Here is a 16,256-nt window from a genome sequence, read left to right as displayed (position 1 = left end):
AAACGCATTCTGCATGCAATTACAAACAATGTAGAGTAAATTTATAAGGAAGGATTTCACCATAGTTGCAATGCTCACAGCAGTCAGCCTAGTCATTACGTACAAAGATTATAGCAATCAGCACTCATCCAGGATAAATTTCCGAAAAAAGTGTTATCATTTGTTAAGATCACGAGCCGTATCAGATATTTCCAGTTTTGCGAAAGAGACGATACTTCATTATCAACAAAAGTTTTCCATATATGGGGCTGGCTATCGCCGCCCCGTCCACCGGCGTACTACTAAAGGAAAAACTGCATTATATCCATAACAATACACTTTAAGGTACGCTTAGATTTGTAACCTGTCGCTCTACGATTTAGCTCAGCTTCCGGAAGTTCAAGTTATATATAATACTTACTCTTTGCTTTCCCTTTTCTATAAATTCCGTTTTAACGCCTAATCATGAACTCTTTAACCCCCCCCCCCCCTCTATTTCTGCTGGGAAGAAGCAACTATACTGCCAATAAATAAATAAATAAATAAATAAATAAATAAATAAATAAATAAATAACAGTCGGAAACCGTGGCACTTATTCCTATTAATGTCAGGCCACAAAGAAATTCCTAGTTAAAAGATTCGAAATCTTCCTGTGCTGACCTACATTGCTGAATGACAGGCTCCATTTTGCAAGTATAATGTGAAATTTTCGAATGGCTAAACCAAGCAAAGGAAAACTCGCAAGATGATGCTCTCTCTCTCTCTCTCTCTCTCTCTCTCTCTCTCTCTCTCTCTCTCTCTCTCTCTCTCTCTGCCTATCACAAGAGAGCCCGTCCGGGATAACGTCTGCACAACTGCCCTAATATTAATTACCATTCTAATTTTTAATGATCACTTTTCCGTTGTATCTCTGTATTTTGACAAATCCATTCCTTAATGGAACTATGCGTATCTTATTCGAGGATAAGATCACCGTTTGCCTTTTCAATGACAATTACGTCGTTCAGATATCGTACCATAACCATTCTGAACCCAAAGAGTTCTAAAACCTTCCTTGTCACCTTCACCTGTAGACAAAAGAAGACTGAAGTGCATTTTGACTAAAGTACTTAATAAAAAACGAAAGTCATAGAGGCAGTGGTAGCCATCTAGGATCAAGTATTGTTATTAATTAGACTGTCCAACAGATATGTAGCTATTGGGCCTACTTGGGGCGTACGTCTAACATAGAAAATTTAGCTGCGCGAAAGGCGTAGACAACTGGAGAAAGAAAATCATCTTTCTGTCGTTGCTGAAGCTCTCTCAAATTTCTATTTGGTAACAGGAATAAGAAAACAATATGACAATGATGGGAAAGTCTTCAGTGTTACATTTTTTTTTTCACGTGTAATGAGGAAAATAGAAGTAAAAAAAAAAAGTTCTGGTTCAGGCCATTCTCTATACCACAGACAGCTGATGGAGTAGTACTATAGATACTTGATGCACCACTTCGCAACCATAGGTCTATCGGAGAGGTGGTACGGCTGCCTAATTTACAATCTTGAAATCACCCAAATCGAGATACTTTGATTGGAGTCTAGGAACACAGGCGCTGGTGATGAAAAAACGGAATTTCCAGTTTTCTGGAAATTCCAGTCAACAGACCATAAACCCAAGAGGGTTCTCAAGAAAAATCAGCCTGAGAAGAGAGGCAAATTATAGGAAAAGGAGATAAATACATATGAGGGAAGAGAAAAATAAAACAGATACATTAGAAATGCAGAATAGCTGAGAGCAAGAATGAATTTGTTCATCGCTTAAATATTTGGAAATCAGAAGATTTCACAACTGCGCCTGGAAAACTATTCCACATTTTAGTGGCGGCCATGAAAAAACTCCAAGTAAACTCTACAATATGTCCTTCCATGTCTCCGACTTTATGTTCAACTTCTGTGTTACAGCTACCAAGAGACAAGGTCTCATAATGTCATTAGAAATTCACAGTGAGAATTCAGTGAACTGGGAATTACAAAGTCACAAGGATTAGGATGTCTCGAAGACATGTTAGTCCATCCGAGGAGACATCGTGTGCTCATTTATCTCTAGAAGCAGGTTTTACTGTTCATTCACAGTGTCCTAATGATTTTGTCTAGCTTTCTTTTAAACTCTTCCACACTGTTGCTGTTTACAACTCTTGGTGGCAGTTTATTCCACGTGTCACATATCTTGTAAGTAAAGAAGGTCCCACAATGGGATGTGTTGTATCTCTGCAGTTCTAGTTGATTTTACTTGAGAGAGAGAGAGAGAGAGAGAGAGAGAGAGAGAGAGAGAGAGAGAGAGAGAGAGAGAGAGAGAGAGAGAGATATGGAATTAACGTGAATGGTTCCAAAACGCAAATAGTTTCTTAGATGATGCAATTTCTTAATACAACTAGGTTAAAAATCATGATATTATACTAGTGCACAATCTGAAGGAACACTCCTCTCTCTCTCTCTCTCTCTCTCTCGTGATAGGCAATGTTAATTCCATCCATCAGGTTACCAAAGACTAGAGAGCCCGAACATGTACGACTTAGAAACGCGACGGGTGCGAGGACACCTAATAGAAACATTGAAAATACCGAAAGGCATAACAACAAAAGTAGACAGTAACCTGTTTACGTTAAACGAAAACCATACGAGAAATAATGGATGGAAACTAGAACTGAAGTGATACAACACATCCCATTGTGGGAACTTTACAAATAAGATATGTGATACGTGGAATAAATTGCCACCAGAAGTTGTAAACAGCAACAGTGTGGAAGAGTTCAAAAGAAAGCTAGCCAAAATCATTAGGACTGTGAATGAACAGTAAAACCTGCTCATACAGACAAGTACACACGAGTTCTCCTCGGATGGACTAGCAAGTCTTTGAGGCATCCTAATCCTTTTAACTCCTTGTAACTGTAACTCCTCGCACGACGAACAGAAGTGAAAACGTCTTGAACATACAGGAGCATCCGCCTACAAAAGACCCTTTGTTCTCGGTCGTTTTCTAAATTTTCTGCCCCGAAAGGAAATTCTTTCACAAGAAAGAAGAAAAGAAAAAAAAAGCTAGAAACGGGAGTTGGGAGAAAGTGTGACTCAGCCTCCAACAAAGGCACGGGTGACGCCAAGAAGAAAATTAATTTAACGCAAATTTCCTGCAACGGTTTCCACGTACACTATAAGCAAACAACTATTCGAGAATTTCGTCAGTAACTTTAAAGTTACCCTGTCAATACCTACATAGGTTTCCCTATCACATGAATTTTTGTGTTGTTGTTTACAATGTTTTTGATGAAGACACAATCTCAGCTGCTTTTACGGACCTTTGTTCATCACAAGCAAACCAATCTTTGAATGAATCGTATTTCACTATTAGGCCAATGGTCTATTCCAAACGTCAAGATACTGTACAACCTTCTCACGCGGACTCCTGATTCACTTACAGGTATCACTGACATCACGACTTGATTCTAGTTATAATAAAAATATCGGACTTATGAGGCAAAAGAGCATCTATTAACCACAGAACAAGGAAAAAGACGAGAGAGAAAAAAGGTCGGATCAGAGGAAGTGACATGGGCGGGGAATAATGAAAGGAGTCTGAAGCAGAACGCTTCCTGTCCAAGGGAAAACGAGACACGGAGAGATAAGCATCGCTGCGATGCTCCGTCGTGTACTTTCTCGCTGGGGAGGCGTTTCAATGGCAAATACCGACAACTACTACTACTACAGTCATTTCCGTTCCTTCTCGTGGTAAACACTGGCGTAAATCAAGAATAAAATCACACTGAAACTACGTGGCCTATGCTACGTCTTTTGAACCTCTGTGCTTATAATTTGTTTATATAATTAACTCTTATTTATTTGTCAGATAAAAACGACTTGCTAGTTCCTCTCAGAAGCACCATTATAACGAAATCTTGTTTAATTTATTGTTTTTGTTTGTTCGTTGTGTAAAACCATGTCACTCTGCTTCCCGTCATAAACTCGAAGATTTATAGTGTTTTTATAATCCGTGAAGATTATTCATTCAGTGCAATTTCTGTCACATACGGAAAGAATTAAATAGCTCTAATAATTAAATAATTTATAGTTATAAATCCTACAATTATAAAATATAAAATATTAAGTAAAAAAAGAGATAACCCGAATTAAAATATCAATCTACTCCGAGATCATCATCATGGGCATTCACAAGGTCTATGCTTGTTAACTTACAGGGTCAGCGCCTATAGATACCATAATCTAGAGCCTGATGTCAATCTCGAGTTGTTGGAGGATGGTCTGCAGGTTAAAAAATAATGCGGGAAAGCGTAGCAGACTATTTTAATCAGCCCCTTTGTACTTATATAAGTCCCAGCAGGATTCGAAAAAATGTTGCCTAGATTTTGGGCTAATATGAAATTTGACATCAAAAGCAGGAAAATAAGTGTTTAAAAGTTCGAGGTCGAGAAGAAGCAACACGATCATCAAGCATCGCTTTTTTTTTAATGAAAAACAAAAGAACTTCTCTCGGCATAATTAACAGATTCCAACTCCCTATAACAAGTCCCAGGAAAATAAAGTGTTTAAACCTTCGAGGTCGAGTAGAAGCAACACGATCATCAAGCATCGCTTTATTTTTTATGGAAAACAAAAGAGCTTCTCTCGGGCTTAATTAACAGATTCCAACTCCCTATAACCGAGGGCGCAAATGAAAGCCAAGCCCTCTTCCTGGGACAACAACTATCACGGAAACGCCGCCACCTCTGTCCGTGCACTCGAAAACATGACAAGAGGAGGAGGCACGGCCCTGAACCCTGGTGAGAGCTCAGACCAAGGACATTGCGACGCTAATGACTTCGTATGCTGAAAAGCTCTCGAATTCAGGAAGGTATTTGACCGCCTCGCCCAAAAGAGATCGCGATTCTTTCCAAACGTGAACTTCAATTGCCGTTCCTTTCCATCACGCGGAAATGGCCCAGTGAGTGTGATAAAATTAGCATAAATTGAACGTGAGTTATATCAGGAGTGTAAGGGCGTATACATTGCAGACGTAAATCGTGGAATGTAAAACCCAGCAATTTAATGAAAAGGATTCGTCACGTTTTAAATTGTTTGAAATGGCACTAACGAAGAGCACAGAAATATTTATTAATACCGAATACCAATTTAATTAGCAGATCTCGACAAAAGTTGTAGACGTTACAGAAGACTGTCTGTCAATATTACTTTCAAACTATCAAGCCACTAACGGGTATCTGTGGCGGTATACCCACGGTCTATCTGGACCGTGGGTATACCATACCGTTTTAAAAACAAGCAAAAGAAAAAAATGTATTTAAACAAACAAGATGTGTTTCAAATTTAAACACGAGCCAGTCTTCAAAGCGAGCTTGAAAAACATCTGAAAGCGCCCTGTATTTTGGTATATTTTTTCCATCAGTTACTTAAAAATTTTATGGTTATTTGAGTACATAGGATCGGCTGCCAAAATGTTCATTCTTATATGCTTCTTAGTTTCAACTGCATTTAGCTTTATCTAGTAAAGAGTAAAATGTAGCCATTTACAATTTTGCCTTGTTTACAAGAAAGACCCAAGTCTATATATTGTTTGTTTGTTTGTTTGTATGGTGTTTTTACGTTGCATGGAACCAGTGGTTATTCAGCAACGGGACCAACGGCTTTACGTGACTTCCGAACCACGTCGAGAGTGAACTTCTAATCACCAGAAATACACATCTCTCACTCCTCAATGGAATGGCCGAGAATCGAACTCGCGACCACCGAGGTGAGACGCCAACACCATACCAACAACGCCACTGAGGCGCTCTCAAGTCTATATAAACGTCATGTACCCAACCTGTCTTATTTTACCGTCGTTTTTTGGTCTTTATGGGTAACCTATACCAGTAATAATAATATTCATCATCAACATCATCATCACTGTGTCAATAGTTGCCGTCAATGGGTTTATCAGTAAGGCGAATTCGTTCCAAAAGGCCTATTATATAAGGGAACACCTCCACGAACGTAACAACTTCACTGGTTTGTGGTCTTGCCGCTCAAACCAGCCTCCAAAGGTCTTTTGGAAGTTTGGAAGTGTGGGATGAGATTTTTTAGTCTTACGCCTAACTCCCAAAAAGTTGGTCACGGGAGCTTATATAACAACAAGGTCAGACTAGCGCTGGTGATTACCCATCCAGATACTGGCCACACCCAAAATAGCGAACGTTCTACTGCCTGCGAACTCACTACTGAAAAAGAACGAGAGAGAGACTACGCAACAAGATGAGTAGCTCAAATAGAATTCGGGGATTTCGTAAGCCACTGAAAAACTTGAAAACATTCCTTGACGTCATTTGAGTCCCTTGGTCTGGGAGTTGTCTATTTTTTCTCTTTCCGGTTCACGGGAAGATCACAACGAAAAGCGAAAACGGGAGAGGGAGGGAGGGAGGGAGGGAGGTCCGTGCAAGGGGCAATAAACGTGACAGGGCTGCCACAAACCTTTGATACAAAAAGACGGTGAAAGTGAGACTAAGAAGAAGAAGAAGAGTTTGTTGTGATGACGTCACCCAGAGAAGCACAATGGACCTTACTTCCGCCGCTGGTGACGACCGTCCTCCTTTGTACGAAATTAGTCATCGTGACGACAGCTCGGAGTCAAAGGTCTGTCTTAAAAAGCTCCCGGCATTTGGGCCGTGAGATGCCTGATGCTCAAAGGCAAAGACGACAAGAAAACATCTAGCAGTTTATTTTGGCGCCAAGTTCGTCAGTGCGAAAATGCCATGAAACAGCTGCTGTCAACTCTGTGTTGCCCAATGGAGATGTTTTCATGTGAAGTGCAATGAAAAGGGATATGGTAAATGATGTCAAAAAATGACAGAAAGTAATGTAAAAAGAAAAATGGGCAGAAAATAAAACAAAAGCCGATAATTCAGCAATAGGCATCTTAAGATCAGTCTTCAGACACCTTAACGATGATGTTTTAGAATTGTGCAAGTTTTCATGATACGACTTTAGTCGTCAGAGCAAAACTAGAGCAGGAGAAAAATCCCAGAAAGGTTGTTAACCTTACAGCATGGCTCTATATAAGTGAAATGTAACTTATACTAAAATCCCCCTTTTAATAATTAATTGATTGCCCACTACTACTTATAACCCAATCAATCTACCAACCATGTAGTTTGGTAAATCGACGATTTATATATATATATATATATATATATATATATATATATATATATATATATACATATATATATATATATATATATATATATTATATATATATATATATATATATATATATATTATATATATATATATATATATATATATATATATATATATATATATATATATATATATATATATATATATATATATATATATATATATATATATATACACACACGTATATTATATGTATGAATTATCACATCACCGTGATTCATGTATATGCATTAAGCTACATTAGTCCTTTAATATCTAATTCGCTGTACCTCGGAATTAATATATTTTCATATACGTTAACCGCAGGGGAGTTTTTCAGTTGATAAGAAATTCGTCTCGTGATAGCCTTGTGGATAAAGAGCTTCACTGTACGTCCTGAATTCTTGGTTCCTAGGTTCGCGCCCATGAGCCGACGAATATCTTGCCAACAAAAAATTTCCCCTTCGGTTAACATACATGAAAATATATTAACTCAGAGGTAGAGCCAATTAGACATTAATGGACATTTGTAGCTTAATGCGTATGTTATATGTAAATACACACTCATACTAAGCATATTTAAGAAAAAATATAAATAACTACAAAACATTCTACTTACGGCATACTCCTTCCGGCATCTTCTCGAGGCCTCTCCACGGGAACGCTCTTGTAGCGGCCGATGTAGAATCTTGCTTCGACACACAGAGGCAAGAGGATTAGCGCCTGTGACAGCATCACAATCGGCGCATTTTGGTGGACGCGGAGCCACATGGCTATTTGTCTGTCAGATCTGGAATAAAAGGATAAAATAATTGATGCCGTGATTGAAAGATTAGTCATGACGTTCTATTTGGTTTTGAGAGTTGAGCTGCATTTAAAATTAAGGTACGAAAACTTATGGGGATATTCCTCGAACAAAGACAGAATTTCGCAGATACGAAATGAAAAGCGGTTTGCGCAGGTGCCAAACTGACACTGTAAAGTCTGCGCAACTACTACTTAACTTGACCTATCATAAGGCACTGTGCCGTGACCTGAACAGGCTCGTTGCATCAGTGCTTCTCTAGATTGCAATAATTTTGTCAGTATGATCAATACTAAATCAAAAGACTATTTTCTTGTCGATCAGTGCCTGCATTTGTTTTAGCAACGGCTCTCTCCATAACAAATTGCATCCGAAAAAAGAATATAAAAGGAGATAGAATCCTATACTCTGCAAAAAAAAAAAAAAAAAAAAAAAAAAAAATCCATAACTTCAAATCACCTCATTTTCCATCACTCTAAAGTTTTACACGTACTTCCTTCATGAAACTTGATCAAAATATTTACAAGCTATTGAGGATTCCTTTAAAATCCCATGGGACTGAGAAGGTGGTTGTCTTTTCACTTGTGTCTGTGTGCATCAGAAATATTAACCCCCAACCCCGCCCCCCCACCAATTCATTCTTGTAAGTGGAACAATGACTTTCTCCACTGACTGATGGCTGGTTTAGATTAAATCAGGCTTATGCTAACACGGCCCCTTGCATAAATTGGAACATAGAATTCCGACCAAACGCCAAGCTCTGGAACCCAAGATGTTATTCACCGCCGAAAAGGAAATTGACAGTAAGATAGTTTAAAAAGTGTGACAGGAGGAAAACCTCGCAGTTGCACAATAAAACAATTGTTAGGAGAGGGTGGAAGTAAGATGAAGAAAGAGAATATGAAAGGAGGTACAGTAAAAGGAATGAAAGGGGATGCAGCTAGGGGCCGAAGGGACGCTGCAAAGAACCCTATACCTACAGCGGGCCACGTAAACGATGCACTGATGGTGCTTCCCCGTCATGGGAAGTCCATAATTGCGGACAGTATGTGTGGTAAGGTGTAAAAGGGAGTAAGAGACCTGGTGAGGACCTCATGACTCTTTCCAAACCGACAGAGACGAATTTGGCAGTTGGGAATACGTAATGGCAGAAAGGGGTCAAAGATATGACCACACTACTGCAGTCCTGAGGACTGAAGATATAAATGGAATAAAAAACATAATGAGAGGATATAAGCCTTGTGATGATAATCTAGAAGACTGGCCATGTTAGAAGAAGTAAGCTTAGTTACTTACAGTAGGTTGTATCACTTGGTAAAAATTTTCGTCTATGTTACTTTTCTCATGCTTGAAAATCACTCAGTTTCTTCATGTATTCAATCGCATACCTGGTTTTATTTTACCCGTTGGTACATTCTGAGAGGTGGACTATGGATGGGGAAGAAGCCTACTTCATCTTAAATGCTACGTCCCTTAATAAGGGTTTCTCGTAAACGTTCTTTGTACCTGGGAAAATGGTCAAACACAGATTCATGCTTTCAGAAGTCCTGGCGTTTCATTGGACTGTGGGCCACTGATTGATCATCAGTACACTGCTGGCGTTTCAGGCTGGTAAGAGTGATTGCTCGATCAACAGTTCTTTCCTGAACGCAGGCATTGTCACCAATGCATTCCCGACGCCGTTGGTACATAATTTGTTTGTTTGTATGGTGTTTTTACGTTGTATGGAACCAGTGGTTATTCAGCAACGGGACCAACGGCTTTACGTGACTTCCGAACCACGTCGAGAGTGAACTTCTATCACCAGAAATACACATCGCTCAATCCTCAATGGAATGGCCGAGAATCGAACCCGCGACCACCGAGGTGGGACGCCAATACCATACCAATCACGCCGCTGAGGCGCTGGTACATAATTTAGCTACCTCATCCAAAACAAAAACGCTTGGAGACGTGCAAAAGACCTTGGGAGTCTATTGCTAGCGTCAATGGGGCCATAACGAGTTGAAACAAAACTTGTGTCAGAATGTCAGAATCAAAATTACGGATATAGATTAAAAGACAGTCTTTGTAATACTGAGCTAAACAAAATCACAGAGAACTGAAATGACAACCGCCTAATAAATTACATCATGGTAATTGAATTAAAATTTGTTCAAAATAAAGAATTGAAAATGTAAGACGGTATTAGGCCGCCTTTTCCCCTCCACTAGAAAACGATTTTTAAGGGAAACTTTCGGCTGAATGACCCCAAGTCCAGAGGGCGTCTCAAAAATTATGTAACACCTTCAGAAGTGTGTGGGGCGTTACGCCTAAAGTTACAGGGTGTTATATAGTAATGGGGTGTCTATTCAATTGTTACACAAGAGGTTTTCTGTAAGATTTGTTAACCGTTCTCGAAGAAATGTGGAAAAATGTTACCAATCCCGGATAAATATGGAGGGTTGGAGTCTTGAAAGGCATTAATCCTAAATCATCTACTATCGTTTTGAAAGTTGGGACAATATTTCAAGTAACAACTTCACAGACTTATTGAGAACACAGTCCATTTACAAAGTGAATTTGGGTTAACATCCTAACCGCCATATTAATTACGTCTGAAACGTATCCGCTCATTTCACTCGCACCCCTTGTTTATATATATAAGATATATATATATCTATATATATATATATATAATATAATATATATATATATAGATATATATTATATATATATATATATATAATATTTTTTTTTTTTTTTTTTTTTTTTTTTTTTTTTTTTTGCGATCTCCGAAACTCTGAATCCGGTGGTCCGAAGTTCGATTCCCGGCTCGGCCAACGCGGAATCAGAGGATTTTATTCCAGGTGATACAAATTCTTTTCTCGATATAATGTGGTTCGGATCCCACAATAAGCTGTAGGTCCCGTTGCTAGGTGACCAATTGGTTCCTAGCCACGTAAAAATATCTAATCCTTCGGGCCAGCCCTAGGAGAGCTGCTAGGCAGCTCAGTGGTCTGGTTAACCTAAGATAGAATTAACTTTTTTCCGAAACTCTGAGCAGGCTTCCTTCTTCCTGGATCTGCACCAGATTCTTGAAATCACATGCAAGATGATCGTCGACAAACTTAAAGGATCAAAGGACATTGCGAACGTTTTGTGATAACTCCTAAAATCGTTTCATCATGATAGAAAATGTAAGATAAGCTAATCCTTCATCATGATGGTGAACACTGCCGGTCTAGTAAAAAAATATACTCGATCTGATATCGCGAAAAGGAGCTCCGGAACCCAACGCCATCTTGCCCCTTTTAGTAAGGAACGCTCATTATATTCCGTGAACGTATCTCATTATTATTAAAACTAAAGCTGTTATTTAGGTTATGTTACCGTAGTACAGTTCTGGCATGAGTATGACTGCCGTCTCTGTTAGTCTTATTTGTTTTGCTTTTGAACTATTATTATGTAAATACATTATTACTGAGGGATGGAAGAATGTGTAGAAAGCATTAATCATATAGTAATGATAATAACAATAAAAAACTTTACCAATATCATTGAGGGACGAAAGAATTTGTAGAATGCATTAATTACATTGCAATAAACCTAGGTAACACTAATGGCGGAAAACGCGGTAAAATTTCGCCGAAAGTTCCGATCACCTTAATCACCCATTCGTAAGTTGACCCTTTGTTCCTTTCATACAAACCAAATTGTTCTGTAACTTAAAATCACAAAAGTTTTAAAAATTCAACATAAAAAATGAATGTGCTTCAATTTAAGCCCGGAATGAAGGCGTTTCCTGAACATTTTGGATTTGTTTGTTTGTATGGTGTTTTTACGTTGCATGGAACCAGTGGTTATTCAGCGACGGGACCAACGGCTGTACGTGAGTTCCGAACCACTTCGAGAGTGAACTTCTATCACTAGAAATACACATCTTTCACACCTCAATGGAATGCCCCATAATCAAACTCGCGGTCACCGAAGTGGTACGCCAACACCATACCGATCACGCCACTGAGGCGCCAGTTTTGGTTTGGCGCAAGCGCGTCTCCTTGTAGGGGTGGGAGGCCTCTGTGCATATCACGGTCTAGATATCTGGACTGTGGTGCACGTATACACATTCATTTATTTACCGATTCACCTTCTTGGCTTAATTATTATCCTCCAATTCCTCACCATTTTCAATTTGGCGCAGGCGTACTTCCTTGCAGGGAAGGCCTGTGTATATATAGTACACACTAAATTATTTGCCGACTCACCTCCTTGGTTTAATTATTCTTCTTCTACATCTTTTCACTTTTTCCTTGATAGGTATCCTATTTCGAGACACCTTGGTTTGCAGGGTAATGACAACGTAGGCTTGGTCTATTGAAAAACATACTAAACATGTTGGCCACTAACAAAAACAATAACAATTATGACAGAAGCACAGGCACGGGGGACCCATGCTGGTATAGGTCTATCAGTGGTTCTCAAACTTATTTTAGTGATGGCACTCTGACTAATGTATTCATTACCGTGACACCCCCTTCTTCACTAACCCATTATATCGCATATATATATATATATATATATATATATATATATATAGATATCACATCTATATATATATCTATATATATATAGTATATATATATATGTGTGTGTGTGTGTATGTGTTAATATATTACAGTAAACAGACTGATAATAATTATACGAAGACTTTTCTGTGGTGCATCACTGTACCGTGACCGGAGATGATGTGTTTAAAAAATCGCAGTTATATATATGATACTGTATTTTTGCTTGTTTAATACAAAAAGTTTTCTGTATTTGAAAAAAATACAGTATCATTATATAACTGGGTTTTTTTTTAACGCATGAGGACTTTTGCAAACTTTTTTTTTTTTTTGACAAATGTCCAACGAGATGATCTAGCCCAAGACAAAAATATTGACAATCCTGCGGCACCCGGCACCCGTTTGAGACTCACCGACTGTTTCCAGCTTATTCCAATCATTATCATCACAACCCCTGATACTTTCCTCCGGTCTCCTTCAACCAGGGAGACCTCGGGAGGGGTGGAACCCGTTCTGCTGCTTGGAGAGGCACAGCCACGAAACCAGTAAAACCAGCGGCGGAAAACTCTCATTAACTCTTCCCTTCTATATCACCTACTTTGATAAGCGGAGGTTGTTGAATAGGTCTAAGCGCCGGGGCTTAATCTCCTATGCTAATACGGTTGTCTTTATCTATAGGTAATCTAAAATGTTTCTCTCATTCACACACACATATATATATACACGCACTAGAGAGAAATCATTTTAGATTATTTATAGTTAAAAGTTAAGTACATCTCAGTTTAACCAGTCCACTAGGCTGATTAACAGCTCTCCTAGGACTGGCCCGAAGGATCAGATATTTTTACACGGCTAGGAACCAATTGGTTAACTAGCAACGGGAGCTACAGCTTTTTGTGGGATCCGAACCATATTATTTCGAGAAATGTGTCTGACCACCAGAAATAAATTTCTCTAGCTTCAACTGCGTTAGTATGTATTATATTATATATATATATAGATACACTAGTGAGAAAGCATTTTAGATCATTTATTTATTTATTGTTTTGTTCTATGTTGTAGAGACTTAAATAATCAAGTTCTTTCCTTGTAATTGTATGCAAATATTTTGTGGCGTTAGATACACGCAGACAAACACTTTTCCATTTTCAATTCCCATTTCAATACTTCAAGATGCCAAATACAATCATTATAATATTTCCCTTCTTGCAACACCTTTCGCCCTCGTAGCCTGGTGGTTTCTCGTGAGAATTTTATTCAGTTCTTCTGTCATTTAATATTTTTGGAGAGAGAGAGAGAGAGAGAGAGAGAGAGAGAGAGAGAGAGAGAGAGAGAGAGAGATCCCACGCATCGGTAAATTCCATTTATAGAAAAATCTCACGAAGAATTACGAAAGCAGTACATTATAGCAAATAAATTAGGCTGATAAGAACTCGCTCTCACAACACACGTGTTGCAAAATACACGATTAATATCAAATCCGTTAAGTTTCCTAAATGTGGTTATCAAAGTGTTTTTTTTTCTTTTTTTTTTCCAAAAATTCGAAGGCGCGGACACTGATTCTGTCTTGCGGGTAAGACCGCGAACGTGCCTGTAAGTAGCTTTGTAAAAAGCTGGAAGAAATCTTTGTATTATTTGGGTCAAGAGATTCGATGGAAAGATAGGCTATAATATCAGATTTTGAATGCGGAGTCTGATCGTTAAGTGAATGACTCCCCAAACAACCCTAGCCGCCCATTTACACTGAAATTGCCTTTTACAGTCTGTTTGTAAAGTAGGGCGTGAGTCACTTTGTAGTTCTGAAGTTGCAGAACAGCGAGTTATTTTCCATTATTATTAAGGTCAGGACTTCATGAATGGTAACTTAATTACAGATTTAAAAATGAACAAATACAAAAAGTTCACCGCATATTAATAAAGCCAAAAAATGGTTAGATGATATAGGAAAAATATGATTTGATTTTTGGCATTAGGCCAAGAACTGGGGCAACTAAGGCCATTCAGCGCTGAAATGGAAATTGGCAGTAAAAGGTTTAAAAGGTGGAACAGGAGGAAAACCTCTAAGCAGTTGCACTATGAAACATTTGTTAGGTAAGGGTGGACAGTAAGATGAAAGAAAGAGAATATGAACGGAGGTACAGTAATAGGAATGAAAGTAGTTGCAGCTAGGGGTCGAAGGGACGCTGTAAAGAACTTTAAGTAATGCCTACATTGCACGAATGAGGTGCACTGACGGCACTAACCCCCGATATGGATCCTAAATCTATGTATACCACATCCTCCATAACTATACTTATACAAGAGAAATTACGAATCATGGACGAGGTACAGAAAATTCTAGAAATAAAAAAAAATGTTAAAGGTACACTCATAAGCACAGCTTTTGAGTTGGCCGTCATCCAAAACTACAATGAACTTCTATCAAGTATCCCGGTAGACAGAATATACAATTTAGGCCGAAGGCCAAGGGATGGGACCTAGAGGTCATTCAGCGCAGAAGGGAAAATAAAGAGCAAGAGGTTCTAAATGTTTAACAGGAGGAAAACCTCGCAGTTGCACGATGAACCAATTATCAGAAGCGGGTGGAAATTAAGATGGAAGAAAGAATACGAAGTGGGGTACAGTACTTGGAGTTTTTAGGTAAATACATCAAGTGATGCTATAGTAGATTCACACCAACCCTGCATCTGATGTCTAGGCCAGTCCCTTACGACGCTCCTGATTGGCTGTTGATAAGCTAATCACAGGGCTGGGAACTCTCAGTCTCGTATCCCTCAAGAAAAGTGGAACATACATCCTGCTTATGTGAACTCTCTAGAGAAACTGCAGGTTCCAGCCCTGTGATTGGCTTATCAACAGCCAATCAGGAGTGTTGTAAGGGACTGGCCTAATCATCAGATGTACGGTTGATGTGAATCTACTATTGTACTAGAGTCTGGAGGCTTCCCAGCAACGTGTTAAGAAGAAGAAGAAGAAGAAGAAGAAGAAGAAGAAGAAGAAGAAGAAGAAACAGCAGATGTTTAGTGGAAAAAAAAAAAAAACTTCAAAAGTGTCGCTCACAGAATGCTTAGTCTAGTCCTTTAAATGTATTCGGTTGGTTGGTTTAGATCAAGCAGACCTTATGCCAGCAGGCGCCCTTGCGGGATAACGCGTGAAATAACCCAGGAGGCTTGGTGTGGACCTCTAGGCTCTTACCGGTCAAGATTGACAGCAATGAATTTGTTTGATTTGTATATAATCCTTTTTTAGGCTACAGTTCCGACATACTCGTCAACTCCATGGAAATCTGTAATCATCTTTGGATTACGCGTCTGGGTGATTGTTTTCTTTTCGTCTACTGCCATGCACTGGAATTCTCATGGTACTTCATTTAATGACTCATCATACTCTGTCTCGCTCTCTCTGAAAAGCATGTCCACGATTGCTTCCGCAAATAAGCCTCGCTATTCTTCCTTACAATCTTCTCTTTCAACCGGCGCTAGTAAAGCTAGGCCAATGGTCTAGAATGAATTCTGAAGCACACTGTCCTAAAGGTCCCCATACACTGAACGATTGTCGTTATCGACCCACTCACACACTATTCAGACAGTATGAACGATCTCCGCACTAATTTCAGTCTTGAGAGTACATGGCATCATCTCTAGGAGAGCCGCCAATAGCGTTATATCGGCAGACAAAACATACATTGAACGACCTATGTATGACAGACTTCAGTCGCAAGC

The 16,256-nt window shown here is 39.0% G+C and overlaps 1 pseudogene; it reads right to left on the bottom strand.

Annotated features, from left to right (window-relative positions):
* The window catches only part of LOC135203177 (uncharacterized), a 65,267-nt pseudogene that overhangs the window by 31,135 nt on the left and 17,876 nt on the right, over window positions 1–16,256 (bottom strand).

This window comes from Macrobrachium nipponense, chromosome 33, assembly GCF_015104395.2.
Source record: "Macrobrachium nipponense isolate FS-2020 chromosome 33, ASM1510439v2, whole genome shotgun sequence".
NCBI lineage: Eukaryota > Metazoa > Arthropoda > Malacostraca > Decapoda > Palaemonidae > Macrobrachium > Macrobrachium nipponense.
This window is presented reverse-complemented; position numbering and strand designations above follow the sequence as displayed.